Source organism: Uranotaenia lowii, chromosome 3, assembly GCF_029784155.1.
Source record: "Uranotaenia lowii strain MFRU-FL chromosome 3, ASM2978415v1, whole genome shotgun sequence".
Taxonomy (NCBI): Eukaryota; Metazoa; Arthropoda; class Insecta; order Diptera; family Culicidae; genus Uranotaenia; species Uranotaenia lowii.
In genome coordinates, this window is record NC_073693.1 from 300,302,422 (window position 1) to 300,322,911 (window position 20,490).

Consider the following 20,490-nt stretch of genomic DNA (forward strand, 5'->3'; position numbering starts at 1 on the left):
TCATGATCCTGTATTTGAAAAACCCATGCAATTTTTTTCCGTGTAGTCTCTCCATTATTTTGCCGGAACAGTTAAGAAGGGTTATGGGGCGATAATTATCCACGTGATGGGTGTTTACTTTGGGTTTCGGGATAGGGATTACTAGGCCCAGTTTCCATTAGTCGGGAATAAAACCTTGTTTCCAAATTTTGTTAACTAGTTGGAGCAAAATTAATTTGGCAGAGAGCGAAAGGTTTTTATAAAAGGGGTACCCCAGGTCGTCTGGACCGGCTGAATTTCCCTTTACTTTGCGTAGAACAAACTCCAGTTCATCCAACTTAAAGTCGGTGTTGTAGGGCAGTAAACTGTTAAATGAACTATCTTGGTTAGTAGAAGAGTCAGGGAAAGAGGAAGATTCAGTATTAGTAGAGGAGATAGAACAGAAGTGATAGCAAAAGGTTTCAGCTATTTGAGATGGATCACTTATATATTGTTGGTTGATCAATAGGTGAAGGGAATTTTTACGGGTTTGTCCATTTAGAACACGAATTTTGTCCCAGACTACTTTAGTGGGAGTATCCGGATGTATTTCTTCGGTAAATTTTTCCCAGCTTTCACGTTTGGCTTTTCGAACGGCAGATCTACAAGCAGATCTAGCTACTTTATACAATTCGAGGGCGGAAGACTTTCTGAGATCATCATTTGGAATTCTTCTCAGAGCTCTCAATCTCTTTCTTCTAAGTTTTACAGCTTCGCGCACATCGGAGTTCCACCATGGAACTGCTGTTTTCCCCGGGACCCCTTTGGTTTGAGGGATACTGTTTTTAGCTGCTGTATGCAATATTTTCGTAAAGACGGAAAGAGTTGAGGGATTTTCAAGTAGGATAAGGTCATCAACCTCGTTTTGATAGTTGTACCAATCAGCTTCATTAAATTTCCATCGAGGACGAGCAGAAACCTCAGGGGTGGAATGTTCTACCTTGATAAGAAGCGGAAAATTATCGCTACCATATGAGTCATCTAAAACTTGCCAAGCAAATTTGGAACTTAGTTCCCATGAAACAAAGGATACATCTAAAGCAGACATATTTCCCGTAGCCGGGTCCATTCGGGTTGGTAAGCTGTTGTTGAGGATAGTTAGGTTATGGGATAGAATAAGTTCTTCCAAATATGAACCCTTATTTGTAGTGTGATTGCTTCTTCAACTGGTACAGTGAGCATTAAGATCGCCCATAATTAGAAAAGGGGTAGGGATTTGAGAGAGTAGATCGTCTAGTTTGTTTTTAAAATCCATGAAAGGCAATTGCGGTGGAATATATAAAGAGACAACAGTTATGTTAAAAGGGTGGTATAGTTTGGCACAAATAACGTAGAGAGTTTAATCGACTCTCACGAGATCGTATGGTATGTTCGCTTTAATAGCAATTCCTGCGCCTTGTTTGATGTTCGAAGTCGAGTCGGAAACGGTGTGAAGATGGTAATCTTATATATAAAAATGGAGGCATTTTCTTTGTAACAACATCACGTATGAATGGTTGGTCGGAATGAAGTGAAATTTGGTATCCGAGGGTTTTTTTGGTCAGAGATGGTTTGTATAATAGTTTCAAGGATCAGAGGAAATGGAAGGTTTTTATGGAAGGTGGTCCCAATACAAATTCAACATTATTTGTTACGATTTCCATAAGAATGCAGTTAAGGACGTGCAGATGAAATTAAACATTTATTACAATTGAAACGAAGTTTACCGGGTCAGCTAGTTTTAATAAAATTTTGGGGAGGAGATGAATTGGTGAGAATATCTTGGATGGCAAAAACAGATGGAGAGTATTTGGATAGAATGTGCTGAATTTCGGGGAGTCTCACTAGTAGACCTCTAGTATTCCACTGAATTGCGAAGTTCAATGGTTGTTTTTGTGTTGGGGAAGGGTACGGGGGATTATTTGGGAAATTGATGGGGTTGATTTGGTTTATTGTGTCCATTTTTAAAGGGTGGTTTGACTTACCAAACGGGTTTGGTGGAGTTGTCTGGGAGTAGGTTACCTGGTGTTGCGTTCTTATGGTCGTTTGGAGGGGATACTCTTTTCTTTTTAGGGCCTATTGTCTTGTTGTTGGTTGGTGATTGTTCCCCGGATGATCCGCCGTTGCGATTTCGTTTTGGTGTTGATTGGGATGAGGATTGGCTCGAAACACTGACCATTGTGCTGTCCGACTCGTCACCGGAACTTGACTCGTTTTTTCTTTCCAACTCCTGAATCTTGGTTGTTAGTTTGATGATTTGGGCTTGCAATTGACGGATAATGGAATCCTTATCGTTCAACGGCAGCTGGGAACGATTGGCTTCGAGTCTCTGTTGAACCTTGCTGGGGGCTCCTACGATGGCGCTTTGTGAAGATGCAGTTCGAGAACGGTACTCTTTCACGGCGGTGGATTGGGAGATTCCCAAATCCACACGGATGCGAACAATCTCTTGTTCCTCTTTTTGTATTGGACAGGATCGGTTGTTTGCAGCATGGGGTCCGTTACAGTTGATGCAGTGTGGTACTTTGTCACATTTTGAGTGGGCATTGGGTTCCCCACAAGTAAGACAAACTTCACTTTGTTGGCAGCGCAGCTTAGTATGTCCATACTTGCCGCACTTCAGACACATGAGCGGACGTGGATAATAGGGTGCCCCAGCATCTGGCGCGTCATCGTAGTTTTATAATCAGTTCTCTGAAGATACTTGGCATCGTCACACGCGTATTTTATTATCTGTATCAAACCCGTTTTTAATGAAGTATAAAAGTTTGTAAACGTAAACCTCTCGTGTTCTCCCTCGTAACAAACTGGCGACGAGTCTACGGAAAACGTCGTTTTATTTCTCCGTTCCGCGAAAACCCGGCAAAAGTGCAATTCTTCATCGCCCTATATCGCGATCAACGTGGTTAGCAGTGCTACAAAATGGCTACCAATGGATCGGCAAGAATTCCACCGTCGGGTCCATCGTTTCAAGAGACCATTTTGCACATCCTCAACAACCAGAATAAGCTGATGTCACAGCTCTCGGACCAAATCAACATAATCCAGAATTCGGTCCGTGGCACGTCGAGGAATGAGCTAGTGTTGGATTCATTGGCTAGTAACATCACCGAGTTCGTATACGAACCGGCGAATCAGTGCACCTTCGACTCGTGGTTTTCTCGTTACGCGGATCTCTTCGAGAAAGACGCGGCACAATTGGACGATGCCGCCAATTCGGAAACTCAACCCAGCTGCTCATGAGCGCTACACGTCATACATCTTGCCGAAACTCTCCAAGGAGTTCTCCTTTGACGCACCTGTCACGAAGCTGAAAGCCATCTTTGGAACACCATGGTTCCGATCAATTTAAAAAGAAAAATTCTATGTATACCTCTTATTCACACGATTCAATAAAACACATAGGTATCAAGAAAAAGTAATTAAATTCTATGTTCAAGAAAGTGAAGTTCATTTATTTGATTATTTGATTATTTTTAAACTTTTCTCAATAAATTCATGTTAATTAATTTTTGAAGAGAACATTTTTTAATTAATTCATTATGAAAAACATATAGGGTGAAACAAAATTTCAAAAAAAAAAACCAATGTATACATAGAATAAAAAAAATGAATGAATAAAGTTTAAAAAAATTATTGCTCATCCGAACTTATTCAAAACTTTCTTCATTTGAATCATGTCCATCGGTCTCCTCAGATATTTCCTTTCTATTTCCATGGGTCAATGGGTTTTCGGCGGCTTTATCAGAAGAATTAGTTTTTTTAACGCGGTTTGGCCTAACGGCGGATTTTCTTAACATTTTAGATTCAGCCCTTGTCTTGCTGTATCGGAACAATTTTGTTCTGAAGAAACTGTCCAATTTTTGCATTGTATATGTCGGATCTCCAATCGAGGTTATATCGAAAATCAATTCAATGATATTCCCGAACTCATGGAATCCTCGAGAAGACTTGCCGCTTCGGCTAACTCCGGTCCACGTAAACAAATTCCAAAAAGTTCGGCAAAAACATATCCGCAATAAAATGAACGGCATTATCACCTTTCTCGTGGTATGAGTTTGGAACGATTACCTTAGCCGGGTATTCCAACTGAAAATAAAATAATGTGAGACCTTAGTTTTAAAGAAAAGGAAAAGGTTTTGAATGAAATCTGACAAAAAATAATTATAAGAATTACATATTTGTGCCGTAAGGTTTCGTCTGACAAAGATAATTTTTCATATTAGAAAGTGATTTACTGTTTCCATAAGAATCTCTTATGAAAAGCAACAATCTCTCATTGAAGTAGGCGTTCATCTTCAGAATTCCATTCTCACGGTGGAGTTGTGTTTTGATTGCGGCGTTTTTAATATTTTGACGAAAAAATCAAAAATTTTAATCTGTTTCGCGTTAATTTATATATTGTATGGTGTGATTATTACGTGATCTGTATATTGGAGTGTGATAACAATAATTGCTCACGAATTGATAGTGAATTCCGGCTAAAAAGGCGAAAATGAGTGTGGCAGATGCTGCTCCTGATGGAGCAGCATCACAATCTGCAAGTGTACCTAACCTTCAAAACGGGTCAGGAAACTTGGATAAGGAAATGGATCAAATGGAAACCACGGATGTACAATCCAGAACCAGGAATGAACCGACGCGGATGTTCATAAACTACCAGTATAAATCCGGTGATAGTCGTCCTTTTAGAGTGATGGTAGAAAATACGGATATTGAGAAAAGGAGAACCATTAACCGTTTGAAAGTAGGAGCCATGCTACACCAGAATGGATTTGACAAATCCATAGAAGACATCTGCAAAACTGGAAGACAGAAAGTAACAGTTTATGTCGGGAATTGGAAGGATGCCAACAGACTAGCTAATAGTCAAAATTTGCAGCTACAAGGATACAAAGCGTACGTTCCGAGGCAGTTTGTCACTGTTACTGGAGTAATTTCAGGGATCCCACCCGATATGGATGAACAAGATATCAAAAAGAATATCAGAAGCCGAGTGGAAATTGATTCTATTTTTAGATTACACCGTTTCATTGAGAAGAAAAAGGAACCGACGTACAAAATAGGAGTGGTGTTTAGGAGTAATGTTCTACCTACTGATATTAACATTTTTTCTGTTATTTTCAGAGTACAGCCCTACATCAGAAAACCGGTAATATGCTACAAGTGTCTGAGATACAACCATGTATCAAAAAACTGCAAATCGAAGACTGGAAAATGCGCAAGCTGTGCAGAAGAACATCCTGTTGACATAACCTGTAAAACCGTGAAATGTTTCTACTGTGAAAGCAACGACCATAGAACGACAGACAAAACTTGTCCTCGTTGGAAAAAGGAAAGTAATATCCAAGCGACGATGGCCAAAAATGGAATGACTTACCAAGAAGCGAAACATACTTACATATTTCCAACTGAAAACCAATTCGACGTGTTAAGGAGTACCGAAGAATACCCAACTCCAGCTGAATCTTACTCGTATGTTGCAGGAAGAGCACCCAGATCCTATCAAAAAGAAAATTTACAACGAAATAACATAAATACCAACAATCGTTTCACAAAAGGGAAGGAAAGAAGAGAAGAAGAAGGAGAGTTAATGCCAGGAGTAGCTAAAGAGTTAGGGAAGAAGAGAAAAATGGAAGAAGATAGAGAAGAAAGCAGAGGGACAGGTTTGAACAATCCCTACAGGACGGAAGAGGCAGAAAAAATAAGAAAACAGATAGAGGAAACTATAAAGAAACAAACACAAACAGAATGGAGGAAAGCAATGAAGGAAGTAAGTACCAGATTGGTTGAAATTTTGAAGCCGCACGGAGCACCTGGAGAAGAGCTTACAAATCAAATTATGGGAGAATTGATGAAGGCAGGTGAGTGGACCGGAAACAGTTCATGATGCAAAGTAACTTTAATATAATACAAACAAACATACAAAGTCTGAGGACAAATAAAAACGAGCTTGCTCATGAACTGTTTACTGAGAAATATGACACAGCATTATTATCAGAAATCTGGGTCAAACCAGATCAAATAATGACTCACAGGTGGAATATACAAGGTTATCACCGTATATTATCACCAAGGTCTGATGGTTTCGGAGGTACTGGTATATATCTACGTTCTGACCTTACTTTTGAAAGACTGGTCTTAAGTTCATCCATGCAATTCGAAACGTTAGGTATAAAAATACATACCCTTGATCTTGTTCTTGTAGTAATTTACATCAACCCTAGAATTACATTACAAGAGTTAGAAAACGCTTTTACACTTTTACTTAGCCAATTATCGACACACTCCAAGGTCTTTATAGGAGGAGATTTCAACAGCCACAATGAACTATGGGGTTGTTTAGATACCAATAATAAGGGCAATCTTATATATGATTCGATCATTAATACCAACTTTCTCATACTCAATAATGGACAATACACATTCATCCCAGCTATAGCAAATCAAAGACCCAGTGCTATTGACTTATCAATGTGCACCACAAACATGTTTAATGAAGCTAAATGGGAAGTATTACAAAAGAGCTTTGGTGGAAGCGGTCACCTTATGATAAAAGCACAACTTCAATTATCGTTTAAAACAAAAAAAAAGTGTTATTTTGATCGAACAAAAATCACCGAAGAAATATCGCAAATTAAACACTGGGAATTTGATGAAATTAAAGACCTTGCAGTAATTACGAATCAGATAAGCAATAAACATAAGAAAATGAATTCATTTACACCAAAATATTACTGGAGTCCTGACCTTTCCCTATTATATGAATCCAAACAAAATGCTCTAAGAAATTATAATAGATGTAGCAGCACCACAAATCTCATAGAGTGGAAAAAAGCTGCAGCACAATTCAAAAAATCAAAAATAAAACATATTAAAGATAAAATGATGGAACTATCTAGTACCATAGATCCACGCAATGTAAAAGAAAACTGGAAACTAATTAAGCGATTAAAACTGAGTCCTGTTGAGAATCCCAAAAATAATCCCATATTAAATAACAAAGACACAGCTGAAAAATTCCTTACAAAAAACTTTGGAGTACAAGAAATTAAACAACGTCTTTCGCCTGACATAAATACTCGACAAAGAATAATAACTTTTGAGTCCTGGAAGGCAATTATCAATAAGAAATCTATTAGATCAGCACCAGGAATAGACTCCATAAATTATGGTATGCTTAAAAGTATGGATTTTAATACTGTTTCAAAAATAATAGATTTATTGAACGAAATGTGGCTTAGTGGAAACTTACAAGATCATTTAAAAGAAATAAAGATTATACCAGTACTAAAACCAAACAAACCTTCGGAACAGATTGAATCGAGTAGACCTATTGCTCTTCTTTCAACTATCACCAAAACTATAAATGCAGCGGTTCTTGAAGATGTTAACCTTACCTGTTCAAATAACAATATTTTACCTGATTTCTCATTTGGATTCCGTAAAGGCATGTCAACGGAACATTGTGTGACTTTTGCAACAAACTTTATAATGTCATCCAGAAGAGAAGGATTTGTAACAATTGGAGTATTTTTTGATTTCTCAAATGCATTTAATAGTGTAAATGTGGATAAACTGAGAATCATAATGCTAAATTATGGATTCCGAAAAGATACCATAACGTGGATCTTCAATTTTCTTATAAATAGAAAAATGATCATCTGCACAGATCAAGGAAAAGTAGAACACATAACAAGCTGCGGAGTTCCACAAGGTGATGTTCTTTCGCCTATCCTTTTCAATATCTACACTTCTTCTCTTCACAATACAAACCTCGACCGGGACACCATAACTCTTCAGTTTGCGGACGATTTCCTGAAAATTGTAAGAGCAAAAACTTTAGAAAAGGCTGTTAAAAAAATGCAACTGGAAATAAACGATTTCACAGCAAAAGCTGAGGAGCTTGGATTGATACTAAATTGTTCAAAAACAAAGGCTATGCTCTTCAAAGATTCAAATAAAACTCTCGCTCTCTCTCTTGGAGGCGAAACATTAGAAACGGTTAAAAACTACAAATATTTAGGTATCACTCTGGACCAAACACTAAGATATGGCTTACATGTAAAAAATTTAAAAAATACATTTATGGACAGGATGAACATGTTGAAAATTATTGGAGGAATAAAATATGGAGGTACACCAAAAGTCATGGTAATGTACCACAAAGCACTCTTCGGAAACTATCTGAACTATGGTGCCATTCTTTACGGAAATGCTGCAAAAAAATATAGTGACATGTTGGAGACTACCAACCGACAAGGACTTCGGGTAGCAACGGGTTGCACAAAAACAACTCCCATTAACACATTGGCAGCACTGAGCGGGGAAGGACCTCTAACGTTGAAACGCGAATTTATTACAAAAAAGAGAATTACTTTTCACATTTACAGGAACGATTTGATTGCTCAACAATTACAGTCTTTGAACCTGAATCAACTGAAACAAGAAAGGCAGTACTCATTCATTGAAAGAGTATACATCAAAAAAGTCAACACATTCCAAAAACTTTATGTTCAGACTAAATCTTGTAGCATATTCAATTTTACGGTTAATGAGCAAATAATAGGGTCAACTCAAAAAAAGAAATTAACATCTCCTACACACTAAGATTGAAATTATTTCACTCGGGATAACGACTTCACGAATCACAGGGGACATACTTCATATTCACGAAATTAGAATGAAAACCCGACCGAATCCCGTGACGACTCACTTTTCCTGAAATCCAGGAGAAAACGTTTATGAATGCACAGGTACTCGATCAATCGTCCTGAATTCAGGACAGTTATCACCTGTATCACCTCTAGCTCATCCGATTTCGCGCGTTTTTGCCGATGTATGATTATACAACTGTCCTCTATCCTTTTCTATCGTGTGACATTGCAACGTTCACTAGTCAAGGTTAGTTTCGGACTGTAAGTGTAAGTTTTCGAACGAAAATGGAAAAAGCACATTAATCTGCAAGTAAGTTGTAATTTTTGTTTCTTAAACATTGATTTTGAAAATCTATTTTTTTTTTCATCGAAAGGATCAAGTCAAAAGTGGAGGCAACGAAAACAGCGACTTCCTTCAACTCGGAATAGTCGAGCAGCTGCAGCAAATGGTTCAAAGGAGGCAAACGGAGCACAAACCATCATGAGAGGCACCACGCAGACAATTCATCTGGCAAACGCAAGTCCACTAGCAAGTTCTCCGAAAAGGGACGGAGAAAAATTTGAAAAAAGGACGCTTCCAAATCGCAAGAGGAGACGGCTTTCCGGAACAAGTCCCATAATCCGTGTTTTCGTCATCAGTGTTCCGTGTGGATTTTTTTTTATCAAATCTTTCAGTTGTTGTGTGGCCTTATGTGAAAATTTTTACATAGCTTGGAGTGTTTGGAAATAAATACTTTAAATTCATTCATAGTCTGTGTTGCGTTTCTTTAATTTTCTTGCACGATAACATTTTGGAAAAAAAAACAGTCCCGAATGTACAGGAAACCAATTCCGAATTCCCTATAACTCTCAGGAAGAACGCGTTTCGAATTCACAGGACGTTTTGACAGTTGTTTTCCTGAGCTGTTTTGCTGTCCTGAAATCGTCCTGTAATTTCAGCTGTTGAAAATACAGGACAAAATCGTCCCGACCACAGGCAAAAAGATTAAGTGTGTATAGTTCTAAAAAAACTCACTCAAGAAATGATTCAAACAAATTATTGCATGTACGAACAATGGTATACGGATGCTTCCAAATCTGGCTCAAATTGCGGCCTTGGTATTTACGATGCCTCCACAGACGAAAGTATAAGCCTAGCTTTAGCGCACGAAGTGAGCATTGCTTCTGCAGAACTACTGGCAATACGAGTTGCATTAGAACACGTATAAGTGAACGATTCGCGAAGAATTGTTATTTTCACAGACTCCCAAGCGGCATGCAAAATTCTAAAAAGGGATCGAAAGAACAAAACGTTCGATAAAGTAACTCACGACATTTGCTCTCTGGCAACACAAAATCGTGCAACTATACAATGGTTACCTTCTCATGTTGGAATCAGAGGAAATGAAAATGCTGACCAACTAGCGAAACTCGGACTCGAAAGTTCAGCAATCCTAGAAAACAAACTTCGATTAGATGATGCGATTCGATACTATAAAAAGACACTTATAGACGATACAAATAAGTGGTATAAGGATTTGGCAACAATCAATCAAAAAGGATTGAAATTTTATAAATTCCAAGAGAATTTTAATTTCAAACCGTGGTACTGGAGTTCTGAAATGAATAACAGACAAATTCGAACAGCAAATCGACTTCTAAGCGGACATGATTACTCACCATACTACCTGGGACTCATGCACATTCGAGAATCAAAAACTTGCGAGTTATGTACAGAAAATTTTACGACCGAACATGCACTGTTTCACTGTATACAATACAATCATATTCGTAACCACTACGACTGGGAAAGATGTAATAATCTATTCGATCTGATAAAAAACTTCGATGAATCAAGGATCAAGGAAGTCATAAGCTTCCTAGAAAAAGCAAGATTTTCAATTTAATGAAAAATCGCTCGTATTAGACACACTGTGTCTTCGAATAATCAAATAGATTCGACCTGATTCGACCTATACTCGTGCAGTGGTTATATAGAGTATAACACTCTAGGCCAAAATCATCAAATCCATACATACATACATACATACATCTTCAGAATTCATTCGCGTCATAAGACAATCTTATGAATTTCATTAATTTTTCTTATGGCGCCACTTCATATGAGAATCTTATGGCATACATAATAGTATTTTTCTGAGTGTACACACAAATTAAACAAAGCTATCCCAGAGACTCAGAGTTAGCTGCTTGTTAAATTATAGCTATAAAGCGTTACTAGAGCATCTGTATTCGTGGTCCAAACAGCCGGTTTAGACCCAAATTCCGACCCAAGCAACCGCATTCGTGTTCCATTATACCAGTTTTAACTCAACATTTTTTAGAACCGGTATAAGGATTGATCCAAAAATGATGAGATTTGGATCCAATTTGACGCGGTTCCAATCCGTTTGACAGTTAATGAAACACGAGTGGCGTTGCCAGTTTTTTCACTGGATTCGATCTCATTTTTTTGGGAGAGGTAGGCGTTGACTTGACAGCAGCGCACGCGTTTTTTCTCCGCTCGCGAAAATTTTATTTTTTGTAACTTTAAATAGTGAAACTAATGAAAATATTCGACAAAAAGCTCTTACTGGATAACCGAAGATATGTTATACCGGGAGTGATACGACATGATAATTTGCGTGTTTTGCTGTGTTTATTCGAAAGCCATCCGGTGCGTCGCGTTTAATTCTCTTCCCGTGCGCTGTTGATTTTATTTTCGCCAAGCGTGGGTCAAATGAACTATTATATAATTGACGAAGCTACGATGGAGTGGGAGAAGCATTCCGGAATATTTTCGAATTATGTGGAATGTCTTCGAAAACAGCGGAAAAAATGTTAGTTATTTTCGAAAAATGGCCAATCTGTGTGTTGAGAAGATTTGAGAAGGGAAAAAATTACTATAAAGGTGCCGTTTGTGTGGGTTTTGAGAAGAACGAGTGTTTAATGAGTGTCTTTAAGCAGATAAGAACTTTAAAGTGGTGGAGTGAGGAAAAATAGAAATTCTTAACTATGAAGAATTAAATTGCGATATTTGTGTCGTGGCGTCCAGGTAGGAAAGTTTGATGGCTTGAGGAAGGGCAAATTTTGATGTAATGTGTTATGCATTAGAAAGCGCAGCCTACTACGCGTCGTTGACAAAGTTACTTGCACATAGATGATAAGAAGGGTGGAAATTCAGCAATCGTTCATGCTTGAAAGTTCTTGCACACGTTCAATATGCACGACAAACTCTTTATTCAGCTTAACGCGTACATGTTTTGTGTTTACTCGCACTGTTTTCCGTAAAAATCATTTGAGTTAAATGGAAGGTTGTGAAAATGGAGACCATAATTTACCGAGAACGTCTGGCATGGTCAGAAACGGGAATGAGGCTAAAGCTACGGTAACATTTATGTAAGATGTTTGAAGGTAAGGTAAAATAAAAGGTAAGATTTTGGTTCCATAAAAAGGTAAGATTGATTCATTGAATTACCATTTGTTTCATTTCATATCAAATATTAGAATAAACAATGCTTTTTGGTACTGAAATCTTTTAGAATGGGAAAATTCTAAGGATTTCGGTGCTTTATTAATAATTTCTCTGCTCCTACAAATATTTTCAAAAGCGAGCAATGGCGCTATAACCATGGTCGATGACCTGAGATGAAGGTACAAGGATTCAAAATTAAACAGTGTATGATGGTTAAAGAAGAGTTTCTTTAATCATTGTATTGTTAAATTCTGGACTTTATGTAAAAAAAACCTCATTTCCATCCCCGGAAGGAAGAATCGCAAGACCCAACTCCAAGGAGCATAGAAATATCTTAGCATCTATGCTCCCAACGAATTAATATCAAATAAACATGGGAACGTATGGTACTGTTGTCCACGTTTCTTCCTCCCCTGGTTCCAGTTGTCTCTGCGTCCAATACTGCACAGTGGGCCCGGCCTTGATAAGATGGATAGTAAATGTATTTTTACAATCCACCGGGATGCTGACAAGATCTGGCTGTGTACGTATCATAAGCATAAGCATAAGCATGGATTCGATCTCATTTTTTTGGTTCAATTCTTGTATAAATTAGACCCAAGAATAGATCACGGATACAGATGCTCTTATGCACAACCAGACCTGATCATTGGCATATCAAATAAATTACTAGTTTTTCATTGAATTTTGCAATTTTTAAATGCTATGAAATAGAAGATACAATTTTTAAATATCTTTGAAAATAAAATTCTTTTGTATATTCTGAATGAAAAAGGCAAAAGGGTTGACTTAATGCTACTTTCAAGCATAATACAGTAGACTGAGTCGATTTGGGGTCATTTTTGAATTTCTCAAACCCTGGGGTCTTAAAAGCTTCGTCGTGGCCTAAAACTCATCCATGATTTTTTGCAGAATTTTTAAGTAACGTTTACATGAGTAAATTTCAACTTTTAGGTTTGTATGGGAAAATTGAATATTTTGTACTGAAAAATCTACATTGTTTTTGTTTCTTCTGTGGAAACGAGCCAGCTAAAGGTTTTTGTGCCAATTTATAAAATTCCGAAGGGAAATTCTCCGCTTAACAACTTTGTCCAAGACCGTAACTTCGTATCTTATTAGGCAAAAAAGTTATTAGCAGTTTAATAGGGGTATGTCTTTTCACATTGATAAACCATAAATTCAATTTACATCACTGCTGGAACCTCACGAAGTACTGCATGAAAAGTAGTCATGCAATACCTCGCTAGGCACCCTGCAGTGATGTCAATTGAATTTGATGTTTATCAATGCGAAAAGACATGCCCCTATTAAACTGCTAATAACTTTTTTGCCTAATAAGATACGAAGTTACGGTCTTCGACAAAGTTGTTAAGCGGAGAATTTCCCTTCGGAATTTTATAAATTGGCACAAAAACCTTTAGCTGGCTCGTTTCCACAGAAGAAACAAAAACGATGTTGATTTTTCAGTACAAAATATTCAATTTTCCCATACAAACCTAAAAGTTGAAATTTACTCATGTAAACGTTACTTAAAAATTCTGCAAAAAATCATGGATGAGTTTTAGGCCACGACGAAGCTTTTAAGACCCCAGGGTTTGAGAAATTCAAAAATGACCCCAAATCGACTCAGTCTAATAATACAGTCCTTTTGTCAGATCTCTATTTCCTATTCTTAGCTAGGCAGAGCCTGCAGAATTTCTGTTACTTAGAACGAAGTAATGACTTCGCAAGAAAACATAACTGATCGAGTTGAAATGTAAATCTACTAAGAAAACATAAGTGATCGAGTTGAAATGTAAATCTACTGTACAGAACAGCAACTACTAATTTATGACACTCCTAATTTAAATAAATATATTCCAATACTGATGTATAATAATTACCTCTATACGTTTTTCCATAGAATAACTGCCTTCATCATTCTTACAGGTCGTGGTGAAAATAATGGTCCATTGCGTACACGAAATAAGATTGGGTTCTCTCCGATAGGATCAGAAATTGGAACAACTCTCGAAACAAATAACAGCAATTGTTAGAAAGCCTTCAACTATTTGACCGGCTAAATAATATTATTGTATGCAACCGATAGCAAGAAAAAATGAAACTTTATTCGTTGGTTAGGTAGAGTCTATACTTATAAGTTTTATAAATTTATACTCATATTTAATTAATAAAATATGTCAAATTTAATTCACCTGAAGATATTATTTAAAAATATAAACCATATTCTGAATCAAATTATCACTCTTCCCAGAAACGAGCTACTCAAACCATTTAAAATATTTTTTCGATTTTTTTTCACCTAACGCATAGTTTAACATTGATTTTTGAGTTAGATGAGAACAATTTTATCAGCTTTTTTTTCTAATTCAGCATCATTTGCCTTCAGCATAAACGAAATAAAAAACAAGCTTCCTTTCTGGATCATTTGAATTCAATGTAGTTTGAACACATTAAAAATAACGCTAGACTAATTTTAAAAGGTTGAAGATGTAAAATTAAGCTTTACACACTACATTGGTCCATGTGTTTTTACATTTAGCAATCATTTCCATCGATTGTAATTTTGCTAGCCACGATGTTATTTCGGATTGAAACATAAATTTGTATCTTAGCCATGGTCCAATAATTTGCATCGCTTTCGATGTAAAATTCACTAATTCAGTTTTTGCTGTGTATACACTCAGTTACATATATATTTTTTTAAATACTGAATTTACCCTTTTAGCAATTGCACAATCGAATAAATCCAGAATATTAAAAATCCTATGATTAAACTGAATTCAATGTTGCATTTTTTATGGACGGTCACCAACTGATATTTCAGTGGTTCTTGAAACGGGTCAAACTGATTGCTCAAAGTGACGGAATATGTAGAGCTCAAGTTCGAGTATTACGGATTGGTGATGTGCCTTAGTGGTAGAATGTTCGACAGCTAACTCAGAGGACCGGAGTTCGAATCTCGAAAGGTACTTATACATATATGTTATAATTTAAAATAAACCACAACAAACACACACTGTAGGACATTTCTATATGAGGGCTTAAGCAGATATACTAGAACCGATATACACCACTTAACGAGAAATCGGGAGACACGAATAGCGCTATCTGGCGACAGAAATGGAACTATTACACTGTGAATTTTTTCGGAGCTTTGATCAGAGATGCCAGGTGTCCTGATTTTTCAATTGACAATCGCAAAAAGTGTGGCGTAGCATATAGAAAAGGCGGAAGTAAAATGATTACTATTTGAATAAATATGAATTATTAACAGCGCATATTCTTACAATTCTTAAAACGTTGTCTAAACCCTTAAAGCATCGGCAGCGATAAGTGCTTTCCCAGGTGTTAAACCGGACACATTCTAGGTCCTTTTTTAGCTTTAGCAGTACATTTGCGCACCGGAAAGTGCTAAACTGGTTTCCATTTTAGCCACTGGTGACGCTCCGATAGGTGTTGTTGTTTTTTGATGCTTTTTCCTTTTGTTAGCATCTGTCAAATCAGGAGCTGGTCGGTATTCAAATATGGCTCCTGGCTTGCTTTTTCAATACCGAGGAGCAAGTGTCAAAATTGAGTGTTATTATAGCTTTGACACCTGACCGCTGCTGATACTCTTAAACATCGTGATTGTAATATTCCTATCGATTTAGCGCAAAAGTTTAAAAAAAGAAAGAATGAAAAAGGAATGTTATTAGAATCATAAACTTTAAGGTCAAGAATTCGTAATAAATGACTAATTTATTATGACTTCATAAATAACTAAAAATACATTGATTTACGACACTCGCCATAAAATCTGCCTGCACAGATTTTAGACTTTTGCATTGCAAATTTCCGCCAACACTTAACGAGAAAGCAAACAAACTACATATTCTTAATCAAACATTTGCGCCTTTTAGTTTCTTTAAATCAAATGCCATAAATTTTATTTCATCTTTGTCTTTATTTCGAGTTTTTAACAACGATCCGTTACCTAGAATATGTCATAAAAAACGGCAAATCAAAATAAGCGGAAGCTTATTACAAATTTTAAAAGCTTAGCTAAGAGACGAAAATTAAATATAGATAAAGTAATTGAAAAAATTGAAATTCAAAAATGATTATTATAAATTTTTCCTAGTTATATTTAAACAGTTTTTTGTGTGTTTTGGAATATCATTTGTTTTGCAATAGTAAAAAATAATAAAAACGTTTCATTTCAAAACCAATATACATGCCAATACCAATATAATTTCGTCACATTCCATAGCGGGAACAGAATTTTTCCTTCTTGGTAATAACAAATGACATGATGCTTAATGTGCACACAGTTTTCGTATTAATTTAAAAAAAAATGTGCTTAAATTTTGTTTTCTCCTTGATAATCGTTTCTGTGAAACTTTTTCAGCTGTGATTTTTTATTTGTTTAGATTTTTGTTTTGCGTTCACGTGCACAAATAAATGATGGGAAAACATTAAGAAACATATCGCATTCCGATTATTCATTGCAAACCAAAATTTTTTTTTTATTTATTTCAGTGCAATTGGTTTGAATTTGAAAGAAAAAAACCAATTCTGTTGCATACATTTGTCTCAATTAATAAAAAAAAATCAATCTGTGCCCTTTCAAAATGTTAATCTGGAGTTGTCAAAATGCTGATCAGGGATGCCGTCCGAACATATTTTCATCACTTTTTTTTGTTTAGTAACACATAAAAAAAATAAATTCCACTCATTTAAGAAATGAATTCAAAATTCGCACCACCAGCCTTTACTTCTTTCATGTTTTTCAGAAGAAATGTCACAAGTCTATCAGGCATGATTCCAAGTCCATAATCAGAAAACATGGATATTAGTTGTTAGCTTTTTGTTTTTTTGGAGCACTGGCATTTCTGAAACGCTTTGTTAAAATTGATTTTTTTAATCAATTCATTAATTATAAACATTCAAGAGAGATTATTGTCATGTTATTGCTGGATAAAAGCTCGGTATAATGTCCTTTGACCTAAGATCTGATAAATGATCTAACAAACTTTATAGTTTGATAATGATAAACCAATTTGTTTGAAAATGTTCAAATATAAACAAGAAAAATCTAGCCTGAGACAATAACAATACCATCTTTTAATACGAATCGTTTAAAACCCCATTTTTTGCCAAATTGAAAAGCAACACCCGTCATCTAGTAAAGAGAAAAATAACGATATTTCTACGTAAATTTCGTGATATTTTTTTCCTTAACTATTATTAGTAAGCAAAATTTTGATAAACAGTTAAGCAGTCGACCGATTGAATTTAAATTTTTTTCCTTAAAATAACACTTTATGCGCATCCAAATCTATGTATTTTTTGAAACAATAAAATTTGTTGGTTTACTAAAATTTTTATGGTGCAAGAATGGAAACAAACAATTTCATTTATTATAACTGGCATCCCTGATCAAGTCGAGTTGGAATACACGCTATTCACAAGTAAGACGAATTTCTCGAATTAATGCTTCCATTTTATCCGCTAGAGGATGCTGATGGTGTCGCCTTCTCATTATATGAAGAAAATAAGTGTGGTGAATATTGTTTCAATTATATTTGGCTTAAGTATATTTTTATTTTTGATCAAAACAATGCCGTATATCGTGATAAAATTGTTGAGCTGGCAACTGTGTTTCCAGCCGCTCACAACAACAGCGAATCTGTGAGTGACTGTCAGAACTTTTCTCAGTCACTCGCCTACTACAGTGTACATAGTTTTTTCATCATTCTTTCTCGTGCTCTCGAACTGTTCATACGTTAAATAAAGTTCATATTCTGTTTGTTCTCGAAGTTTATTAAATTGTTTGTTTCATTTCACTGGTACCTCGAAGAGGTTATGGGCCCAGTGTAACGCGGAAATAAACAGAAAGTTAAAGAATTTTTTTAACTCGCGAAAGTGAAGTGTTGCGATTATTTTTCTCCCGGAAAATTGAAACCGCGTGTGTAAAACAAAATGGCGGATCCGAAAGTTTCTATGGAGAAACTAAACGAGAGCAACTACGCCGTGTGGAAGTTCAAAATGAATCTTTTGCTGCTGAAGGAGGACTTGATGGACATTGTGGAAGGTCCGAAGCCGGAAGATGCCAAGGAAATAGCTGCGTGGACGCTGAAAGACGGCAAGGCACGCGCTCTGATTGGCCTGGCTGTGGAGGACAACCAGTTGGTCCACATAATCCGGATGAAAACGGCAAGTGAGATGTGGGGCGCCCTGCAACGGATTCATCAGGAGTCGTCACTCTCAAGTACGCTTCACGTTTTGCGGAAGTTATGTTCGCTCCGGCTGTCGGAGGACGGAAATCTTCCGGACCATCTCAATGAAATGACGGCGCTACATAATCGGCTTGATGTGATGGGTGAGGGACTGAAGGATCGTGTTTTGATTGCCCTCATGCTGTCTAGCCTGCCTTCGTCCTACGGTAGTTTAATCAACGTTATTGAGAACCGACAAGACGAAGAAATCACGGTTCAATTTGTGCAGAGCAAATTACGTGACAAATGGCGACGTCGTTTGGAGTGTGATGGTAGTGAGTCTGGAAAAGAGAAAGTTTTTAAAATCGAGAAGAAAGTGAACAAGAAGAAGAAAGAAATTTTGAAGTGCCATGAGTGTGAGCAGCCTGGTCATATCCGTCGATATTGTCCGACGCTGGTGAAGAAAACGGACAGAAATCCGGGCCCATCCAAGGCAAAACTGGCAAAAGGTGTTCCGGACGGTTTGGAAGTGTGTTTGATGGCGGCAAAGTCAAGTGAGGGGAATGATTGGTATTTTGATTCCGGTGCCACGTCTCACATGACCAGCAGAAAGGGCCTAGTTCGGAATCTTGATAGTTCGAGGAAATCGAAAGTCAGTTTGGCAGATGGCTCTCGCATCAATTCGGTTGGTGTCGGTACTGGCACAGAGAACAGAGTTCGAGCTGGAGCTCAACATGTGTGTTTGAATACCAACCTAAGTTTCAAACCAAATGCGTAAGTGGACTAACATACATAAGATGTCGCTACCGGTACACCTATTTTTGTTTTCATTTTTTCGACACGCTTAGAAATTAATACTCATCGCTTATCTCAAAGAAGGCCAGTGCAATGTATGACAGTAACACAAATTTCGGTGTAATAAATTTTAAAACATCATGATGTAAAAAAAAATCAAATCATATTTCAATCACAATTGAACGCTGTCAGATGCCCCATATTGTTCAAACAATTTTGGCGCTGAATTGAAAGTTGAATTCCAAGTGTTAAAGTATGTGTTGGGATTTTACTATCAGTTAACAGTTTTTCTAGAACAGAAAATGTGAACATAAATGTTATAATTGTAAACTATGACTCGATATTCTGGTTGATGTTACCTGAGATCGATATATGAGGACTTAGTAACTCAGGGTTAGTAATCAGTAGAAATGATTTAAGTTATTTATAAACATGAGTTACAAGATACCATCAACCGAAATACCGACCCATAATTAACAATTATAACATTTATGTTCACATTCTCTGTTATAGAAAACTATTTAATGACAGACATACTTTAAAACTTGGAATTCAACTTTCAATTCAGCGCCAATATTGATTGAACAATATGGGGCATATGCTGGGATATATGACAGCGATTAAAGTATGATTGAAATATGATTTGCATTTTTTTTTAAATCAAGATGTTCTAAAAATTTATCACACAAAAAGTTGTGTTACTCTCATACATTGCAATGGCCTCATTTGAGATAAGCTATGAGTATTAATTTCTAAGCGTGTCGAAAAAATGGAAAAATATGTGTACTGGTAGCGACATCTTATGGATGTTAGTCCACTTACGAATTTGGTTTGAAACTTAGGTGGGTATTCTCACACACGATTTCAACAAATTTTTGTTCGGGGCCCGATGTCTGTTCTCTGTGGTACTGGGAAGTTAGTGTCGACCAATAGCAGCGGTGAACGCGTGACGGTAAACTTAAGTGACGTGTACCATGTTCCTTCCCTATCGGGGAACTTGCTTTCGGTGGGCAGAATTTGCGATTTGGGCTTGAAAGTAGTGTTTGACAAATCTGAGTGCAAAGTCCTGCGAAACGAAGAAGAAATGTTAGTTGGGGAAAGAAGTGGAGGGCTGTACCGTCTGAAAAAGCATTCTAATCAGGCATTAGTGTCAAAAGCACAACACTCGGATCTATGTGTGCATTTATGGCATCGAAGGCTTGGGCATCGCGATTTGGAAGCAGTTCAGAAAATCGCTAGTGATGACTTGGGTTTCGGCTTGAAGATGATTAAGTGCAATGTCGATGAGTTGTGTGGGCCTTGTTGTTCGGGCAAAATGAGCCGATTGTCCTTTCCTAAAGTGTCTCTGAGTAAATCAAGTGCTGTGAGGGATTTAGTCCATTCCGAT